Genomic DNA, 19,841 nt, shown 5'->3' with positions numbered 1-19,841 from the left:
TCTGTTCACTAACACAAACAGACCCCACAGAGCCCCAGGACAGAAACACATTTAGACCCAACTAAATTATGAGAAAGCAAAAATATAGTTATTTGAAAAGCTGGAAAGAATTAGCCAAAAAAACAGAGCAAATTGGAATGCTATCTGGCCAGAATACCTGACCACTGTGACTGACCAAAAATTAAGAAAATCCTTGACTATGTAAAGACTCAGTGAGCATAGTCTTGCTATTGAGAGAGGCCGCCATAGGGAGACCTGGCTCTCGAGAGAAGACAGGCTATGTGCCCACTGCCCACAAAATGAGATGGAAACTGAGCTACACTTCCTAACCTCCTGCCAAATGTGTGCCCACATTGGAGACACAGATCACACAGACCGACAAATAATTTGAAAACAAATCAAACATTGATAAACTCCCATATCTGTTAGGCGAAATACAGTGTACAATCACAGCAGCAAGATGTGTGGCCCGTTGCCATGAGAAAAGGGCAACCAGTGGAGCACAAACAACATTATAAATACAACCTATATTTATTTGTTTATTTATTTTCCCTTTCATACTTCAACTATTTGCACACTATTGCCAATAATATAACATTTGAAATGTCTATATTCTTTTAAACCTTTTGTGAGGGTAATGTTTACTCATTGTTTATTTCCCTTTTGTTTATTGTCCATTTGCTTTGGCAATGTAAACATATGTTTCCCATGCCAATAAAGCCCTTTGAATTGAATTGAATTGAATTGAATTGAGAGAGAGGGGAGAGACAGCGAGAGAAAGAGTAAGATACAGTTGAAGTCGGAAGTGTACATACACCTTAGCCAAATACATTTAAACTCAGTTTTTCACAATTCCTGACATTTAATCCTAGTAAAGATTCCCTGTCTTAGGTCAGTTAGGATCATCACTTTATTTTAAGAATGTGAAATGTCAGAATAGTTGTCAAGAGAATGATTTATTTCAGCTTTTATTTCTTTCATCACATTCCCAGTGGGTAAGAAGTTTACATACACTCAATTAGTATTTGGTAGCATTGCCTTTAAATTGTTTAACTTGGGTCAAACATTTCGGATAGCCTTCCACAAGCTTCCCACAATAAGTTGGGGGAATTTTGGCCCATTCCTCCTGACAGAGCTGGTGTAACTGAGTCAGGTTTGTGGGCCTCCTTGCTCACACACGCTTTTTCAGTTCTGCCCACACAATTTCTATAGGATTGAGGTCAGGGCTTTGTGATGGCCACTACAATACCTTGACTTTGTTGTCCTTAAGCCATTTTGCCACAACTTTGGAAGTATGCTTAGGGTCATTGTCAATTTGGAAGACCCATTTGCGACCAAGCTTTAACTTCCTGACTGATGTCTTGAGATGTTGCTTCAATATATCCACATAATTTTCCTTCCTCATGATGCCATCTATTTTGTGAAGTACATCAGTCCCTCCTGCAACAAAGCACACCCACAGCATGATGCTGCCACCACCATACTTCACCGTAGGTATGGTGCCAGGTTTCCTCCAGACATGACGCTTGGCAATCAGGCCAAAGAGTTCAATCTTGGTTTCATCAGACCAGAGAATCTTGTTTCTCATGGTCTGATAATCTTTACGTGCCTTTTGGCAAACTACAAGCGGGCTGTCATGTGCCTTTTACTGAGGAGTGGCTTCCGTCTGGCCACTCTACCATAAAGGCCTGATTGGTGGAGTGCTGCAGAGATGGTTATCCTTCTAGAAGTTTCTCCCATCTCCACAGAGGAACTCTAGAGCTCTGTCAGAGTGACCATTGGGTTCTTGGTCACCTCCCTGACCAAGGCCCTTCTCCCCCGATTGCTCAGTTTGGCCGGGCGGCCAGCTCTAGGAAGAGTCTTTGTGTTTCCAAACTTCTTCCATTTAAGAATGATGGAGGCCACTGTGTTTTTGGGGACCTTCAATGCTGCAGACATTTTTTGGTACCCTTCCCCAGATCTGTGCCTCGACACAATCCAGTCTCGGAACTCTACGGACAATTCCTTCGACCTCATGGCTTGGTTTTTGCTCTGACATGCACTGTCAACTGTGGGACCTTATATAGACAGCTGTGTGCCTTTCCAAATCATGTCCAATCAATTGAATTTACCACAGGTGGACTCCAATCAAGTCGTAGAAACAACTCAAGGATGATCAATGGAAACAGGATGCACCTGAGCTCAATTTCGAGTCTCATAGCAAAGGGTCTGAATACTTATGTAAATAAGGTATTTCTGGTTATATTTTTTAACCATTTGCATAAATGTCTAAAAACCTGTTTTCACTTTGTCATTATGGGTATTGTGTGTAGATTGCTGAGGATTTTTATTTATTTAATACATTTTAGAATAAGGCTGTAACATATCAAAATGTGGAAAAAGTCAAGGGGTCTGAATACTTTCGAAAGGCACTGTATACAAAAGTATGTGGACACCCCTTCAAATTAGTGGATTCGGCTATTTCAGCCACACCTGTTGCTGACAGGTGTATAAAATTGAGCAGACAACCATGCAATCTCCATAGACAGACATTGGCCGTAGAATGGCCTTACTGAAGAGCTCAGTGACTTTCAACGTGGCACCGTCATAGGATGCCAGGTTTCCAACTAGTCAGTTTGTCAAATTTCTGCCCTGCTAGAGCTGCCCCGGTCAACTGTAATTACTGTTATTGTGAAGTGGAAACGTCTAGGAGCAACAACGGCTCAGCCGCGAAGTCGTAGGCCAAACAAGCTCACAGAACGGGATCACCGAGTGCTGAAGCGTGTAGCGCATAAAAATCGTCTGTCCTTGGTTGCAACACTCACTACCTAGTTCCAAACTGCCTCTGGAAGCAACGTCAGCACAATAACTCTTCGTTGGGAGCTTCATGAAATGGGTTTCCATGGCCGAGCAGCTGCACAAGCCTAAGATCAGCATGCGCAATGCCAAGCGTCAGCTGGAGTGGTGTAAAGCTCGCCACCATTGGACTCTGGAGCAGTGGAAACGTGTTCTCTGGAGTGATGAATCACGCTTCACCATCTGGCAGTCCGACGGACGTGTGCTTCTAACTTTGTGGCAACAGTTTGGGGAAGGCCCTTTCCTGTTTCAGCATGACAAATGCCCCCGTGCATAATGCGAGGTCCATACAGAAATGGTTTGTCGAGAACGGTGTGGAAGAACTTGACTGGCCTGCACAGAGCCCTGACCTCAAACCAATAGAACACTTTTGGAATTAATTGGAACGCCGACTGCGAGCCAGGCCTAATCGCCCAACATCAGTGCCCAACCTCACGAATGATCTTGTGGCTGAATGGAAGCAAGTCCCTGCAGCAATGTTCTAACATCTAGTGGAAAGCCTTCCCAGAATAGCAGCAAACGGGGGACCAATTCCATTTTAATGCCCATAATTTTGGAATGAGATGTTCGACGAGCAGGTGTTGTCATGGAAATTCTAATCAAGTGAGAGAGACTTTGTCATTTCTTCAAACAATCAATCTTTATTTGATATCGATTAATTATAGCAATAATGTAGCTGGTCTGCTGACATCTTATATAGTGGACCTAAAAATGCTTAGTCATGGCTTGTTCCACCCCTCCCCGGCAGATCAGGAGCTACTTTGTCTTCTTCTTGTGGCTATGTGTATCGGGTCATAGTGCACAAACAAGTGATAACGTTAGTTCCGTTTCACCTCATATCTCCACACAGCTGTGACCTTGGAAGATAGTAAAAGACAGGATGAACTGAAAAACTGTGGTCACTCTCAGAGGCTCTTTCTCTTGACCGTGTGACCAAGTTGAACAGAAGCAAAGATAACGGGAGACAATACAGGTCTGTTCTGTTAATAACACTATCATTAAACTCGAGTCACACCATGTCCTTGACGATACATCCAGACCAGCTGCAGGGAGCTAGAGGGAACCATCCTTATTGGTAGTTAAGAAATCCCCTAGCAATAGGAAGAGATCTATCAATATTCATACAGATATAATCAACAAAGCATGTAAATAAGTTAATTTTTCCCTGACATTGTCCACATACTTTTGGTCATGTAGTGTAGATACAGAGAGAGAGAGACAGTAAGATAGAGCAAGAGAGGGAGGGAGGGAGGGAGGGAGGGAGGGAGGGAGGGAGGGAGGAAGGAAGGAAGGAAGGAAGGAAGGAAGGAAGGAAGGAAGGAAGGAAGGAAGGAAGGAAGGAAGGAAGGAAGGAAGGAAGGAAGGAAGGCGAGAGGGAAGGGAGGAGAGAGGGAAGGAAGGAGAGAGGGAAGGGAGGAGAGAGGGAAGGGAGGAGAGAGGGAAGGGCAGATGCTGACAGTGATAGAGAGGGCTGGGACTCCGTGGGAGTGTGAAAGAGAGAACCAGAGGCAGGCAGTGGTTTATATTTACAGTGATACACTCCTCCGAGGGTAGCTGTCTTATACAGTATTTGCCGCTGAGCAAAAGTAATATAGAGTAGGAGAGTTGTTTCCCCAGTGAGAGAGAGATAAAGTAAAGAGAGTTTGTGGAGAACGTGTGAAGAGCAGTAGTAGTACAGACAGGTTCAAGTGGAGTGAATAACAGTAATGATATGTAGTATATCTCTATCAAATTCAAATAGGCAAACTAACCAGAGAGAACACAACTTTCAACTACCAGGAAGGAAGGAAGGAAGGAAGGAAGGAAGGAAGGAAGGAAGGAAGGAAGGAAGGAAGGAAGGAAGGGTGGAGCGCGGGAAGGAAGGAAAGAGGATGACTGACAGGGCCTCCGGATCTCATTATGGGATGCTGAATAGCATGGCCTTGGGTGCTGTGGTAACAGATAGCGGACAGAGAAGAGTGGAATAATTGTTGTGTGTAGATAAACGAACAGAATAACGATGAGGTATGAACCACTCTCTGTCTCACCTTGGCATTTACACTGAAGTGTCATTGTGTGCGTGCCTGCCTGCGTGCCTGCCAGTGAATGTGCGTGCACCTCCCTGTGTGTCATTGCCAGGGACAAGTGGCCTTGATAATCTGACTGGGTCACATGCAGCTCTGTGGCACATGCATCATGGATGAAACAAAAGAACAGAAGAATGAGATAGTTCCTCTGATGAAAGAGTGTGCCAATCACGGGGTGGAGGAAAGAGTGGATAATCCTCATTTATTCCTCTTAATATCGTGGCTGAATATTCACATGTCACACCCTTAAGAGACTGAGAAATATGATGGAAACGCTGAAAGAGTGAATGAAACAACAAGAGAATGAGATAGCGAGAGAGAGAGAGAGAGAGAATAGGAAAGAAGGGTAAGATCTCTCTCTACCTGTTGTAAATAATGCTATGGTGCAGGAGAGAAAGAGGGGGAGTGAAGGAGAATAAAAGAGAAGGGGAGAGGGAGAGAGCAAGAGAGGTGGAGAGAGAGAGAGAGAGAGAGCGAGAGAGAGAGCAAGAGAGAGAGAGAGAGAGAGAGAGAGAGAGAGAGGAGGGAGAGAGAAAGAGAGCGAGAGAGAGAGGTTGGGAGAGGAGAGGAGCTGAAGCCCGCTTTATGACTATACCAATTGTAAATTGTGTCTGGGTGACACATCCAAAGTCATTTTGATGACTCCTGCAGTGTATTGTTCTGGAAGCCAATTCCCTATGGCTAACTGTGTCATGTGTGGAATCACATCGGTCCACATGTGAATGGTAATTGTATTGACATATTACACCATAATACTGTGCCTCTCACACTGAGGCAAACAAGACTGCTACAGCTAATACACATTCATAAATCATTCCTGCATAGATCTGCCACAACACACTCACACACACACACACACACACACACACACACACAACAAATACACGCATGCATGCTCAAACACACACAACACATACACAAATACACGCACGCTCACTTCCACAAGTGTTTTTTCCCGATACCAGAATTTTGACTTCGATACCGATACCAGGTTTAGTATCACAATACTCAATGCCAAAACGATACCACAACAAAAAAATAAAGTGTATTAGCTAAGTCACAGAATTACTAATATTTTGGTCTATTTTGGTAGAACAACTAAAATAACAAATAGAATATATTATATTCTATATTCAATTTCTTTCAAATAATAAAACACCTTATTAAATAACAGAAAAATATCTTAACATTTTCCTTATGCCAAACCATACGAGACTCAGAGCATACAAAATTATTTTACAATTACATCTACACTGTTTTCTAATGTAATTTGATACATATCAGGGTTGATTTGCTCATATATGGCCATAATATTGTGTCAAATTACATGTATTAGACCTAAGATTCATTACAGCTAAATAATGTAATGTATTAAATAAATAGTTTAGTTCCAAAACGACATAAAAAACACTTTGAAGCTTATTTCTGTGTCACGCCCTGGCCTTGAGAGGCCGGTCGTCTTTAGTTAGTTTGGTCAGGGCGTGAGGATCTATGTTAGTATTTCTATGTTTAGGATTGTAGTATTCGTATTTCTATGTTTGGCCTGGTGTGATTCCCAATCAGATGCAGCTGTCGCTCGTTGTCTCTGATTGGGGATCATACTTTAGTAGCCTGTTTGCCTACCTTAGTTGTGGGATCTTGTTAGGTTGGTATGTGTCTAGCCCTTTGGACGTCTCATCTCGATCGAGTGAATAAACATTTACGCTTTTCACGCTGCACCTTGGTCCGACCCGTCTCTCAACGATCGTGACATTCTGAAGCTTCAATATTGCAATAGTCTCTACAATTGATTTTACACAGTGATCCAATTCAATTGACATTTTGCAGACGCTCTTATCCAGAGCAACTTACAATTAGTGAGTGCATACATTTTTCATACTGGCCCCCCATGGGAAACGAACCCACAACCCTTGTGTTGCAAGCGCCATGCTCTACCAACTGAGCTACAGGAGGGCCAGCATTCCCAGAGCGCATTTCAACTCCCAGGGTGCAATGCACCGCTCAGGGCTGCTGGCTGGTTACTGCTAGCAAGGTCAGTGCAATCCAGGGTCCTTGGGGCGTCCCTACCCTAAACCCTAACCTTAACCCCTACGCTTACCCTAACCATAACCCTTACCATTCTAAATTTCAACTTCAATGGGGTAGGGACGTCCCAAGGATCCCAGATACCACGGACCCTGCTAGCAAGTCCAGACAAAAGCAAAGTAGTCTAAATATACAGTTGAAGTTGGAAGTTTACATACACTTAGCTTGGAGTCATTAAAACTCGTTTTTCAACCACTACACACATTTCTTGTTAAACTATAGTTTTGGCAAGTCGGTTAGGACTTCTACTTTGTGCATGACACAAGTAATTTTTCCAACAATTGTTTACAGACAGATTATTTCACTTATAATTCACTGTATCACAATTCCAGTGGGTCAGAAGTTTATATACACTAAGTTGACTGTGCCTTCAAACAGCTTGGAAAATTCCAGAAAATTATGTAATGGCTTTAGAAGCTTCTGATAGGATAATTGACATCATTTGGGTCAGTTGGAGGTGTACCTGTGGATGTATTTCAAGGCCTACCTTCAAATTCAGTGCCTCTTTACTTGACATCATGGGAAAATCAAAAGAATTCAGCCAAGACCTCAGAAATAAATGTGTATACCTCCACAAGTCTGGTTCATCCTTGGGAGCAATTTCCAAACGCCTGAAGGTACCACGTTCATCTGTACAAACAATAGTACGGGACAAAGATCGTACTTTTTGGAGAAATGTCCTCTGATCTGATTAAACAAAAATAGAACTGTTTGGCCATAATGACCATCATTATGTTTGGAGGAAAAAGGGGGTTGCTTGCAAGCCGAAGAACACCATCCCTACCGTGAAGCACGGGGTGGCAGCATCATGCGGTGGGGGTGCTTTGCTGCAGGAGGGACTGGTGCACTTCACAAAATAGATGGCATCATGAGGAAGGAAAATTATGTGGATATATTGAAGCAACATCTCAAGACATCAGTCAGGAAGTTAAAGCTTGGTCGCAAATGGGTCTTCCAAATGGACAATGACCCTAAGCATACTTCCAAAGTTGTGGCAAAATGGCTTAAGGACAACAAAGTCAAGGTATTGGAGTGGCCATCACAAAGCCCTGACCTCAATCCTATAGAAATTGTGTGGGCAGAACTGAAAAAGCGTGTGTGAGCAAGGAGGCCTACAAACTTGACTCAGTTACACCAGCACTGTCAGGAGGAATGGGCCAAAATTCACCCAACTTATTGTGGGAAGCTTGTGGAAGGCTACCCAAAATGTTGCACGTTAAACAATGCTACCAAATACTAATTGAGTGTATGTAAACTTCTGATCCACTGGGAATGTGATGAAAGAAATAAAAGCTTAAATAAATCTCTCTCTACTATTATTCTGACATTTCACATTCTTAAAATAAAGTGGTGATCCTAACTAATAATATGCCATTTAGCAGATGCTTTTATCCAAAGCGACTTAGTCATGTGTGCATCACATTTTTTTGTGTATGGGTGGTCCCAGGGATTGAACCCACTACATTGGCGTTACAAGCGCCGTGCTCTACCAGCTGAGCTACAGAGGACCGACCTAAAACAGGGAATTTTTACTAGCATTAAATGTCAGGAATTGTGAAAAACGGAGTTTAAATGTATTTGGCTTAGGTGTATGTAAACTTCCGACTTCAACTGTATTGTTGTCATAGGGAAGTTATGAGTGTATTTCACATTACTTTGGGGTTGTAATCATATTATAATAAATAATTAAATAATTAGTCATTTAGCAGACGCTCTTATCCAGAGCGACTTACAGGAGCAATTAGGGTTAAGTGCCTTGCTCAAGGGCACATCGACAGATTTTTCACCTAGTCGGTTCGGGGATTAGAACCAGCGACCTTTCGGTTACTGGCACAACGCTCTTAACCACTAAGCTACCTGCCGCCCTATAATGCTCACATAAATGTCATGCTGAATATATGTTAATGTCATTGTAACTCAAAACATGTAATTCGAATTGAGTTGCTAGTAGAATAACGTTACAATGCAAATGTCATGTGTAAAATAGTTTTTTATGTCGTTTTGGAACTAAACCTACCCTGCACGGCTTTGTAACACCGTTTGCTTAGGGCTGTCTCTCATCATCTACTCTGTAACCAAAGTATTCCCATAGTTCACTTCTGGAGCCAGTTTTGTCAACAAGCTGCGTGAAGGTATGATGTTTTAATTAAGGCAGCCGCATGCCTCTCAGCCGGAAGAGTTCGTGCAGTTCGGAAGAGTTTGTGCATATTTTATGACAACATTTTGTGACGTTTTTGTTCATTTTGGAGTTCGGTTAGGGTTTTTACGGCTGTTCGGGCACACCATTTTTTTCCCTGCAGAAGTCTACACCCCTTCGTCCGTGATTGGTCAACTGTAGGGGTGACGCGGGTTTCTGCTTCTTGGTGATTCATCCTGAAAATCAGTGGATTGAACAACTTGGAGCATCGATTGACCGAGGAGGTACAGAAGTACCTTCACCACTACGATTCTAGCCATGCATTATATAAAGACCAGCATGTAAATGCCAATTCATGGAGGGAGATTGCGGAGACACTGGGGTCCGACCCAACCACTTGTTCGAAAAAGTGGGGCAGGGTTCGCGACAAGTTCATCAAGGCAAAGAAAAGAAACAAGGGCCGCAGTGGAGATGCCGGTGGAAAAGCTACTCCAGAAATGTTGCTGCTGGCTTGTTCGGCACGTGAAGCAGAAGACTGAAAGCAACATGCCGTCTTCACCAAAGGATGGGGTATGTTGTATTTTCTATTGTAGTCGACGAAAAGAGTAGCCATGTTTTGCTAACAAAAACTAGCCAGCTACTTGGCTGGCTAGTGGCAAGCTAACCTAGCAGGATATTCATGCAGGGAAAGCAAGCCCACCAACTAAACTAAAGATCTTTACAACTTTTGATCAAAAAGAAAATCATAAGCTTCCCACATTGGTAACACCAAAGTCAAAGTTTGGTAGCAAGATCCAACTAGTCAAAATGTTGCAAACGTTTGAGAAGAGTTGAGTAGCTATGCCAGGCCTACTAAACTCTGCTCAAACGTGTGCAACATTGTAGTCTCGGTTAATGATATGATGTTCATTCACGTTTTGGATGCGTACTTTTTTATTTTCAAGGCACAAACACCAGAGAATGGAGACAGCACCTGTTTTTTTTTCTCTGCGCCGCAGGACTGCCTGTTCTTCATGCAGGACCTGGGAAGCTCTATCCTGGGCCCACCTCCAAGACCTTCTCCACTGGCTTTCTCCTCACCGATGCCACAGAGCAGCAGTAGTAGTAGCAGGGGTGTGAGAAGAAGGGAGAAAAGAGCTGCAGATTCAGCCCTTGACACATCACTCACAAAGGCAATGCAAATGACTGAAGACATACAGTATCTGAAGATCTGGAGAACATCAGGCACCGAGCCACCAGCTTGGCCCAGAGGTAAATAAATAAACATTTTACTCTGATCCCCTTTCCTTTGTTCTGTTGTCCTTTTTCCTGCTCAACTTTAATTCCCCCCCTCTTCTCCTCCTCTCCACAGGGTCCTTGCACCTATAGCTGATTTCATGGATGAACTCTCGCCAAAACTCCGGGAGGAATACTACCACCAGCTGCATGAATTCCTGCATCACTTGAAGAAGAGGACATGGACCGAACGACTTGTTCTGTTGTTGTTCAGACACCTCAGGAGTCAGACACTTTCCTTTTATTCCATAGACACTTTTGTTCATAACAGACACTGTTTTACTATTGTTCCAAATTATTTATATTGCTCGTAAGTATTTGTATCTACACTCTTGACACTTTATATTTGACAATTATTGTTTACATGTCTGTTCTCCGCAGACACTGTTGTATTGTGGTTTACTTTCAGAAGCAAGAATAAAGGTTTATTTGTGTGCTGAAAAAGCTCTGTTGGCATCTCAATACAAGGTGTTTCAATGCATTCTATTTGAACATCAAGTGCTGACAATGTACAGAAGAGCTCTGTGCCGCAGACTTTCTTCTACTCTGAACAAAAATATAAACGCAACATTTAAAGTGTTGGTCCCATGTTTCATGAACTGAAATAAGAGGGCAGAAATGTTCCATACGCACAAGAAGCTTATTTCTCTCAAATTCTGTGTACACATTTGTTTACATCCCTGTTAGTGAGCATTTCTCCTTTGCCAAGATAATCCATTCACCTGACCGGTGTAGCATATCAAGAAGCTGATTAAACAGCATGATCATTACAAAGGTGCACCTTGTGCTGGGGACAATAAAAGACCACTAAAATGTGCAGTTTTGTCACAACGCCACAGATGTCTCAAGTTTTGAGGGAGCATGCAATTGGCATGCTGACTGCAGGAATGTCCACCAGAGCTGTTGGCAGATAATTGAACATTCATGTCTCTACCATAAGCCACCTCCAATGTCATATTACAGAATTTGGCAGTACGTCCAACCTGCTTACTACATGATTCCATATGTATTATTTCATAGTTTGTCTTCACTATACAATGTAGAAAATAGTAAACCCTTGAATGAGTAGGTACTGTATACCACACACATTGAGAAGCATAGCATGCCAAAGCCATATAACTCTCTCTCTCTCTCCTAATTGAGTTAAGACAATCATTCTGCATGTATGAACTGCACATCCAGCCCAAAGGGGGAACTTTAAAAATATGTGCTCCTCTGTAGCTCAATTGGTAGAGCACGGCCCTTGTAACGCCAGGGTAGTGGGTTCGATCCCCGGGACCACCCATACATAAAAATGTATGCACACATGACTAAGTCGCTTTGGATAAAAGCGTCTGCTAAATGGCATATTATTATATATTGTTTTAGTCGCCAAGGTACCGGAGCATGTCTTTAATGATGCTCTCAAGCAGTCATTAGCATACAGCAGCTATCCAACACTAGCTATGGGCATTGACCATTTATATGATAGATGGACTCAAAGAAGCAGCTGATCTATCCAGCATTATACAACTGTAGTGCACATGGTGTGGTATTGTTGAGGGGTTGTTAATGGCTAGTGGTTAGACAAGGGGCACTGAGGTTAAGTGCTTTTCCTGCAGAGAGAAACTCTAACTCTCTGGCTCCTAGTCCATAACAACTCATTCTACAGTTGCTGAAATGCATCTGGTGAGTCTATGGAAGCTACTTAGAGACAGAGAAAAGTTAGAAATTCTCATAAAGCGACATATACAGAGTGTTTAAGAGAAACCTGTGTGTGATGAGTGTGCGCTTGTGTGATTACCTTACTACTATTCCAACTCTCTGAAGCGCACAGACATGAGAAATCCTGCAGATCTGTTCTATTTAGAACAAATTCTAACACTCTCTCACACACACACCAATACACACACTAATACACACACACAAATACAACACACACCAATACAGGCTAATCTATCTACAGTTTAGGAGAGAAGCAGTCCAGAGCCAGATAGACAAACAGACTCACTGTACTGCAGTCCTTAAGGATGGAGAGAGCTCTATGGTTTATGTATGCTGGACAGAGCATTGGGCGTTCGGCAACAAGCTTGTTTGCTATAATAACTAGTGCTGAGTGATTAGTGCTTTTTGAGGTCGGTCCAGTTTCGGTTCGATTATTTGGGTTGAATGCTGTAACACAGAATAAAACAATTAATAAAAGTCCCATGATGGTACTGACTGCCTAGTATTATTAACCATAATTTATTCACATTACTTTAATAAAATATTTCAGTTGTTGTGAATATTACTTTGTTTTATTTGATGACTTTATTATTTCATTGCAAGTCATCATCTCATCTCTATAGAGCTGCTGCCTATGCTGTCTGCCAAAACAACCATTTTGTAGTTCTTCAAAGTAAATAAGGCATACTTTAATGACTGCTGAATACCAACTATCAATCACTTTGATCATGTATTTTCAGGTAGGGATGCCTCACGAAGCAACAGCTGCTCTCTATATCCCCTCAAGATCTCGCTTTTTTGTCTCTTCCGTAGCAGGCGGAAAAAAAACCAGACCGGTCATTGTAGTTAACTACCACGTTTTATGCGCTAAAATATGTAGAATATTGGCCTGTTGGAAACTACAACTCCCTACTACATCACACAGTTGAGGCTGGATCTGACTTATCGCTAGAGTAACTGTACAATGTGCGCAAGGAGCTCACAGAAGAAAAAAAAACAATGTAATGTAATTCAAAAAAAATTACCAACATTGGACATTTCGGTTAATCGCTCAACCCTAATAATAACAGATATTTATTCATATCTGGATATGTCCAACAGGTTTGGCAGAGGATAAAATAAATAAGACATACATGCACATCTCTCCTATCCTTCCATCAATCCCACCATCCCTTTATCCTTGTAGCTCAGAGCTGTGAAACAAGGCCATAGGACAGACAAAGACCCAAGTTCCCTCTATTCTCCCATCTCTATGTCCCTTTTTTCTCCTTTTTCCTGTCTTCTGTCTCCAAAACCTACACAGTCCCTCTATTATCTCCTCTCTGTTTCAGCCTTTCCTCATTCACCCTCCTTATCCCCCTCCCATCTCTATCTCTCTCTTTCTCTCTCTCTCTCCTGAGCTGCTTATACAGTCACCCGACTTTGTCTGGGATTTGACCTCTTTGTCCTCCTTGTGTGTGTGTGTGTGTGTCATCCTGGCTTTTCAGTTGTTTATTGATCACATCAAGGCTCCCATATCAGCTGCTAGACCCTGTAAATTGACTGATCGATCACACAGGGTGCCTCAGGGTAGAAACTTTGACCTTTTAGATGTCAGTGTCTGTGTGTGTGTGTGTGTGTGTGTGTGTGTGTGTGTGTGTGTGTGTGTGTGTGTGTGTGTGTGTGTGTGTGTGTGTGTGTGTGAGAGCGTACGTGCGTGTGTGTGTGGATGTGTTTAACTATTCTTGTGGGGACCATAAATCCCCACAAGAATAGTAAAACATTTGACCAACTGGGGATATTTTGTTGGTCCCCACGAGGTCAAATGCTATTTGTAGGAGGTTTAGGGTTAAGGTTAGAATTAGTGTTAGGGTTAGAATTAGGTTTAGGGTTAGGAGCTAGGGTTAGGTTTAGGGTTAGGTTTTTGGGTTAAGGTTAGGGATAGGGTTAAGGTTAGGGTTAGGGTCAGGTGTTAGGGAAAATAGGATTTTGAATGGGACTGAATTCTGTGTCCCCACAAGGTTAGCTGTACAAGACTGTGTGTGTGTGTGTGTGTGTGTGTGTGCGTGTGTGCGTGCGTGTGTCAGGGTTTCCGTTAGCCGGTAATAGCCAGCTTTTGGCCGATCCAAAAATTGAAAAGCCGATAAATACAATTGCTGCTGGCAAATTGTCTGGGAGAAGAAGAAGAAATCCCATTGCGAAATAATGCTTTTTAGCCTCTTAATTGATGGAAATACCAGCCAATGGAAATACATTTGACTGGTCATGCGTATGGGTCTATAGGTTATATCTTATTTATCACACGCCTACAGCATACAGATACAGAGCCTTTGAGCAGAAAATCTGTCAGACAGCGGGAGAGCTGCTGCTACAGCATCTCAAACAGCAAATGCATAGGCAACGGAAGGCAGGCTTCATCAGCGCGTCACACACCACTTGTGCAATGAGCTGGAGGCAGTACGCATTTTGAAAACATATACTTAATTGCTTGAAACCTGAACGTTTTACTACATATTATGAGGCATGTCTTACCCTGCTTCAAAGTAGCCTAGCCAAAATCAGACCATATCCGTGGAGGCAATTATTTTATATAAACTTTCTTTCATTGTCCAGTAGCCAAAGGCACAATCCTAGTCATATTAGCAACCCATGCTAGTTGTTTCTAAATTTCTAACAGATATTTTTATCTCCGTCTCATGAAACCACTCGCATTTGCGGTGCCCTTTTGACAATGGTGTTTTCCCGCTAATTGCATTATGGAACGAACATTTGCGCTTAGCCTACTGCCTTGTGCGAAACCCTGTTGTGTGTGTGTGTGTTTGTGTAGGTGATTGTGAATAAAGATGTGTATTCTCTACATTAGCATGTGTCCTACAAGGAGGATAGAGAGATGTGTCCTACATGGAGGATAGAGAGATGTGTCCTACATGGAGGCTAGAGAGATGTGTCCTACATGGAGGATAGAGAGATGTGTCCTACATGGAGGATAGAGAGATGTGTCCTACATGGAGGATAGAGAGATGTGTCCTACATGGAGGATAGAGAGATGTGTCCTACATGGAGGATAGAGAGATGTGTCCTACATGGAGGATAGAGAGATGTGTCCTACATGGAGGATAGAGAGATGTGTCCTATATGGAGGATAGAGAGATGTGTCCTACATGGAGGATAGAGAGATGTGTCCTACATGGAGGATAGAGAGATGTGTCCTACATGGAGGCTAGAGAGATGTGTCCTACATGGAGGCTAGAGAGATGTGTCCTACATGGAGGATAGAGAGATGTGTCCCTACATGGAGGATAGAGAGATGTGTCCTACATGGAGGATAGAGAGATGTGTCCTACATGGAGGATAGAGAGATGTGTCCTACATGGAGGATAGAGAGATGTGTCCTACATGGAGGATAGAGAGATGTGTCCTACATGGAGGATAGAGAGATGTGTCCTACATGGAGGATAGAGAGATGTGTCCTACATGGAGGATAGAGAGATGTGTCCTACATGGAGGCTAGAGAGATGTGTCCTACATGGAGGATAGAGAGATGTGTCCTACATGGAGGATAGAGAGATGTGTCCTACATGGAGGATAGAGAGATGTGTCCTACATGGAGGCTAGAGAGATGTGTCCTACATGGAGGATAGAGAGATGTGTCCTACATGGAGGATAGAGAGATGTGTCCTACATGGAGGCTAGAGAGATGTGTCCTACATGGAGGATAGAGAGATGTGTCCTACATGGAGGATAGAGAGATGTGTCCTACATGGAGGATAGAGAGATGTGTCCTACATGGAGGATAGAGAGATGGGTCCTACAAGGAGGATAGAGGGATGTGTCCTACTTGGAGGATAGAGAGATGTGTCCTACTTGGAGGATAGAGAGATGGGTCCTACAGGAGGATAGAGAGAGGTGTCCTACATAGAGAGATGTGTCCTACAAGGAGGATAGAGGGATGTGTCCTACTTGGAGGATAGAGAGATGTGTCCTACTTGGAGGATAGAGAGATGGGTCCTACATGGAGGGATGTGTCCTACTTGGAGGATAGAGAGATGTGTCCTACTTGGAGGATAGAGAGATGTGTCCTACATGGAGGATAGAGAGATGTGTCCTACATGGAGGATAGAGAGATGTTTCCTACTTGGAGGCTAGAGAGATGTGTCCTACTTGGAGGATAGAGAGATGTGTCCTACTTGGAGGATAGAGAGATGTGTCCTACTTGGAAGATAGAGAGATGTGTCCTACATGGAAGATGCGGAGATGTGCAGATTTTCCACCTGTTATCATACACTATCTTGCTCTCTCAATTACACACACACACACACTCACACACACAGCTGTTCCCTGTGAAGATTCTAAATCAGCATTTTTCAGGGATCCGAGTCAATAGAGTTCAGAGACTGAGAGGGAGAGGGAGAAGGGGGAGGAATAGAGAGAGAAGGGGGAAGAACGAAGAGAGAGAGAAGGGGGAGGAACAGAGAGAAGGGGGAAGAACAAAGAGAGAGAAGGGGGAGGAACAAAGAGAGAAGGGGGAGGCACAAAGAGAGAAGGGGGAGGAACGAAGAGAGAGAAGGGGGAGGAACGAAGCGAGAGAAGGGGGAGGAATGAAGCGAGAGAAGGGGGAGGAACGAAGAGAGAGAAGGGGGAAGAACAAAGAGAGAGAAGTAGGAGGAGCGAAGAGAGAAGGGGGAGGAACAGAGAGAGAGAAGGGGGAGGAACATAGAGAGAAGGGGGAGGAACGTAGAGAGAGAAGGGGGAAGAATGAAGAGAGAGAAGGGGGAAGAATGAAGAGAGAGAAGGGGGAAGAATGAAGAGAGAGAAGGGGGAACGAAGAGAGAGAAGGGGAGGAACAGAGAAAGAAGGGGGAAGAACAAAGCGAGAGAAGGGGGAAGAACGAAGAGAGAGAAGGGGGAAGAACAAAGGGAGAGAAGGGGGAGGAACGAAGAGAGAGAAGGGGGAGGAACGAAGAGAGAGAAGGGGGCGGAACAGAGAGGAACAGAGAGAGAAGGGGGAGGAACGAAGAGAGAGAAGGGGGAGGAACAGAGAGGAACAGAGAGAGAAGGGGGAGGAACTGAGAGAGAAGGTGGAGGAATGAAGAGGGAAGGGGAGAGAGAGACAGAGTGAGGGAGCGAGAGCGAGAGAGATCAGCAGCAGAGCTGTATGACAGGGAGGGCATTTCATCAGTAGTGATGATTGAAACGATTTGTCAGACCAGCAGCTTTCATCAGAGAGAGAGGGAGAGGACAAGAGAGAGAGAGAGATGGGGAGGGAAAGAGAGAGGGGAGAAGATGTAGGGAGTGAGGGGGAGAAAAATAAAGATGAAGTAGAGAGATGGAGGAAAGATAGTTGAGGGAGAAATGGAGAGAGATTTAGGGGAAGGATGTGTTGGGAGGGAATGCTAGGGACAGGGAGTTAAGAAGGGAGGGGAAAGAGTGAAAGAGGGAGGAGAGCGATAAGAAAGAATGATAGATGCTCAGCCAAGCCTTTCCTTACATGAAGGTAATCCATTGGCGATGGGGGAATATGCACTCCTAAAGAAGACGAGTGTATGTGCGTGTGTGTTTATGTATGTGTGTGTGTGTGTGTGCACGGAATGGACCCTATTTTGGATGTGATTAAATCCTACTCTTTGATTGGCTGGCGGCTGAGCCCTGGGGGAGGAGTTGGAAGCGGTCAAGAGGATTAGCTTAGACATGCCAGAACCCTGGAGTCACCGTCACACTATCACACACATAACAATACAACATACACACACCAATAGCCTCTTCTGAATCCTTGAGAAGCCATACATTCCCCTTCCAATTGCACAAACAACAATAACACACAACACACAATGACCTCAACACAACCAGCTCTCAGTCTCAAGTCAGAATTAGATGTTCTCAAACATCAAATCTCAAAGTTGTTCCAAACGTAAAATTTTGAAGTGTTTAAGGTTAAGTTTAGGCATTAACGCCAACTTTTTAAGGTTAGGTATTAACTCCGAAATCTTAAGGTTAGGTATTAACTCCGAATGGTTAAGGTAAGGGTTAAGGTTTGGGATAGGCTTAAAATATATATATTAAACAACTTTCTATTGCTGGATTTGAACATGCAACCTTTGGCACCTGAGGCAGATGCTTGGCGCCAGAGGCAGATGCTTACGCCCACCAACATCCGCGTCCACAATGCCCAAGCAAAATCGAAACCTACTTGAAGGTAACAGCGCTCACTGTTTCCACATAATCTCCCGACGTCCTCAGACATGGATGGACGTCGAATACTGAATTGTATCAAGGGTGTCCTGGCTCCCTCAACACACCACATACTGAAAATGACCAAGAATCGCTACTGGCTGAGTACCAGGACGTGTTTGAGGGTCTCGGATGTTTACCTGGAGAACACAAAATATGTACTGATGACAAAATTACTCCAGTTGTGCATGCGTGCAGAAAAGTTCCATTTGCACTGAGGAAAAAGCTCAAGGAGGAACTTAGATGCATGGAAAAGATGGACGTCATCATAAAAATGGATGAACCTACAGATCGGGTAAGCTCACTGGTTATTGTGGTGAAAAAGAACGGCGATCTCAGGATATGTCTAGACCCAAGAGCTCTCAACAAAGCTACCAAACGAGGGCATTTCAAGTTGCCAACCAGAGAAGAGATAATGTCGCAGTTTGCTGGAGCAAAGTGGTTCAGTAAGCTTGATGCCTCATCAGGATTCTGGCAAATGAAGCTAGATGATGCAAGCTCAAGGCTATGCGAATTCAACACACCTGAGGGCAGGTACAGATTTCTTCGTCTACCACAGGGTTCTTCAATTCCGGTCCTGGAGGGCCGAAACACTTCTGTTTTTTATTTCTACCTGGTAGTTAATTGCACTCACCTGGTGTCCCAGGTCTGAATTAGCCCCTGATTAGAAGGAGAGGATGAAAAACAGAGGTGTTTCGGCCCTCCAGGACCGGAATTGAAGAACCCTGGTCTACTATATGGGATTCTCTCAGCGCCAGAGGTCTACCACAAGACAATTCACATGATATTATAGCACATTCCAGGAGTAGAGAACATGATGGACGACATCATCGTTTGGGGGTCCACAAAAGAAGAACACGAAGCGATGGACCTGACATGGAAAGTCAACCTGAAACTAAACAAGGACAAATGCGAGTTTGGTGTGAAAACACTTACCTTCGTGGGAGACGTACTTTCAGAGGATGGAGTCAAACCAGACCCGAGGAAAACATCATCCATCAACAACATGGAGCACCCGAAGAACAAGGAAGACGTGAGACGCTTCATGGGCATGATCACCTACCTTGCAAAGTTCATACCTCAACTGTCAGCACAGTCTGCTCCACTCAGATGTCTTCTGGAACAGAAAAACTAATGGGAATGGTCCCATGAGCAGGAAAACTGCTTCAAAAACCTAAAGAAGACAATCACGGAAGAGCCAGTGCTCAGGTTCTATGATCCAGAGAAAAGCACAAGGATTTCTGCACAGTTTGGCCTGGGAGCAGTTCTTCTGCAACAGCATGACGACACATGGCAACCCGTCGCTTATGCCTCCAGAGCCTTGACAGGCGCAGAAACAAGGTATGCACAAATAGAGAAAGAACTACTGGCGAGCACAAACGCGTGCGAAATATTTCACCAATACGTCTACGGACAAGCCTTCCAAGTAGAAACCGACCACAAACCATTGGTGTCAATCATGTCTAAGCCACTGAATGATTGTCCAATAAGAATCCAGAGAATGTTGATCAGACTGCAAAAGTATGTTGTGAA

The 19,841-nt window shown here is 43.6% G+C and overlaps 1 protein-coding gene and 1 long non-coding RNA gene across 6 annotated transcripts in view; one reads left to right on the top strand and one right to left on the bottom strand.

Moving 5' to 3' along the window:
• The window catches only part of LOC121532656 (testican-1), a 290,839-nt gene that overhangs the window by 248,407 nt on the left and 22,591 nt on the right, over positions 1-19,841 (bottom strand). The window lies entirely within an intron of this gene.
• LOC121532685 lies at positions 9,181-10,978 on the top strand. 2 transcript variants are annotated; one of them, XR_005994366.2, is made up of 3 exons: positions 9,181-9,693; positions 10,068-10,374; positions 10,475-10,978. It is a non-coding gene; the product is annotated as an uncharacterized LOC121532685 (long non-coding RNA). The 2 variants fall into 2 exon arrangements; XR_005994363.2 differs by having other exon boundaries at positions 9,186-9,693; positions 10,122-10,374; positions 10,475-10,976.

Source organism: Coregonus clupeaformis, chromosome 2 (genome assembly GCF_020615455.1).
Source record: "Coregonus clupeaformis isolate EN_2021a chromosome 2, ASM2061545v1, whole genome shotgun sequence".
NCBI classification, from domain to species: domain Eukaryota; kingdom Metazoa; phylum Chordata; class Actinopteri; order Salmoniformes; family Salmonidae; genus Coregonus; species Coregonus clupeaformis.
Note: the sequence above shows the minus strand (reverse complement) of the source record. Positions and strands in the feature narration are given on the sequence as shown.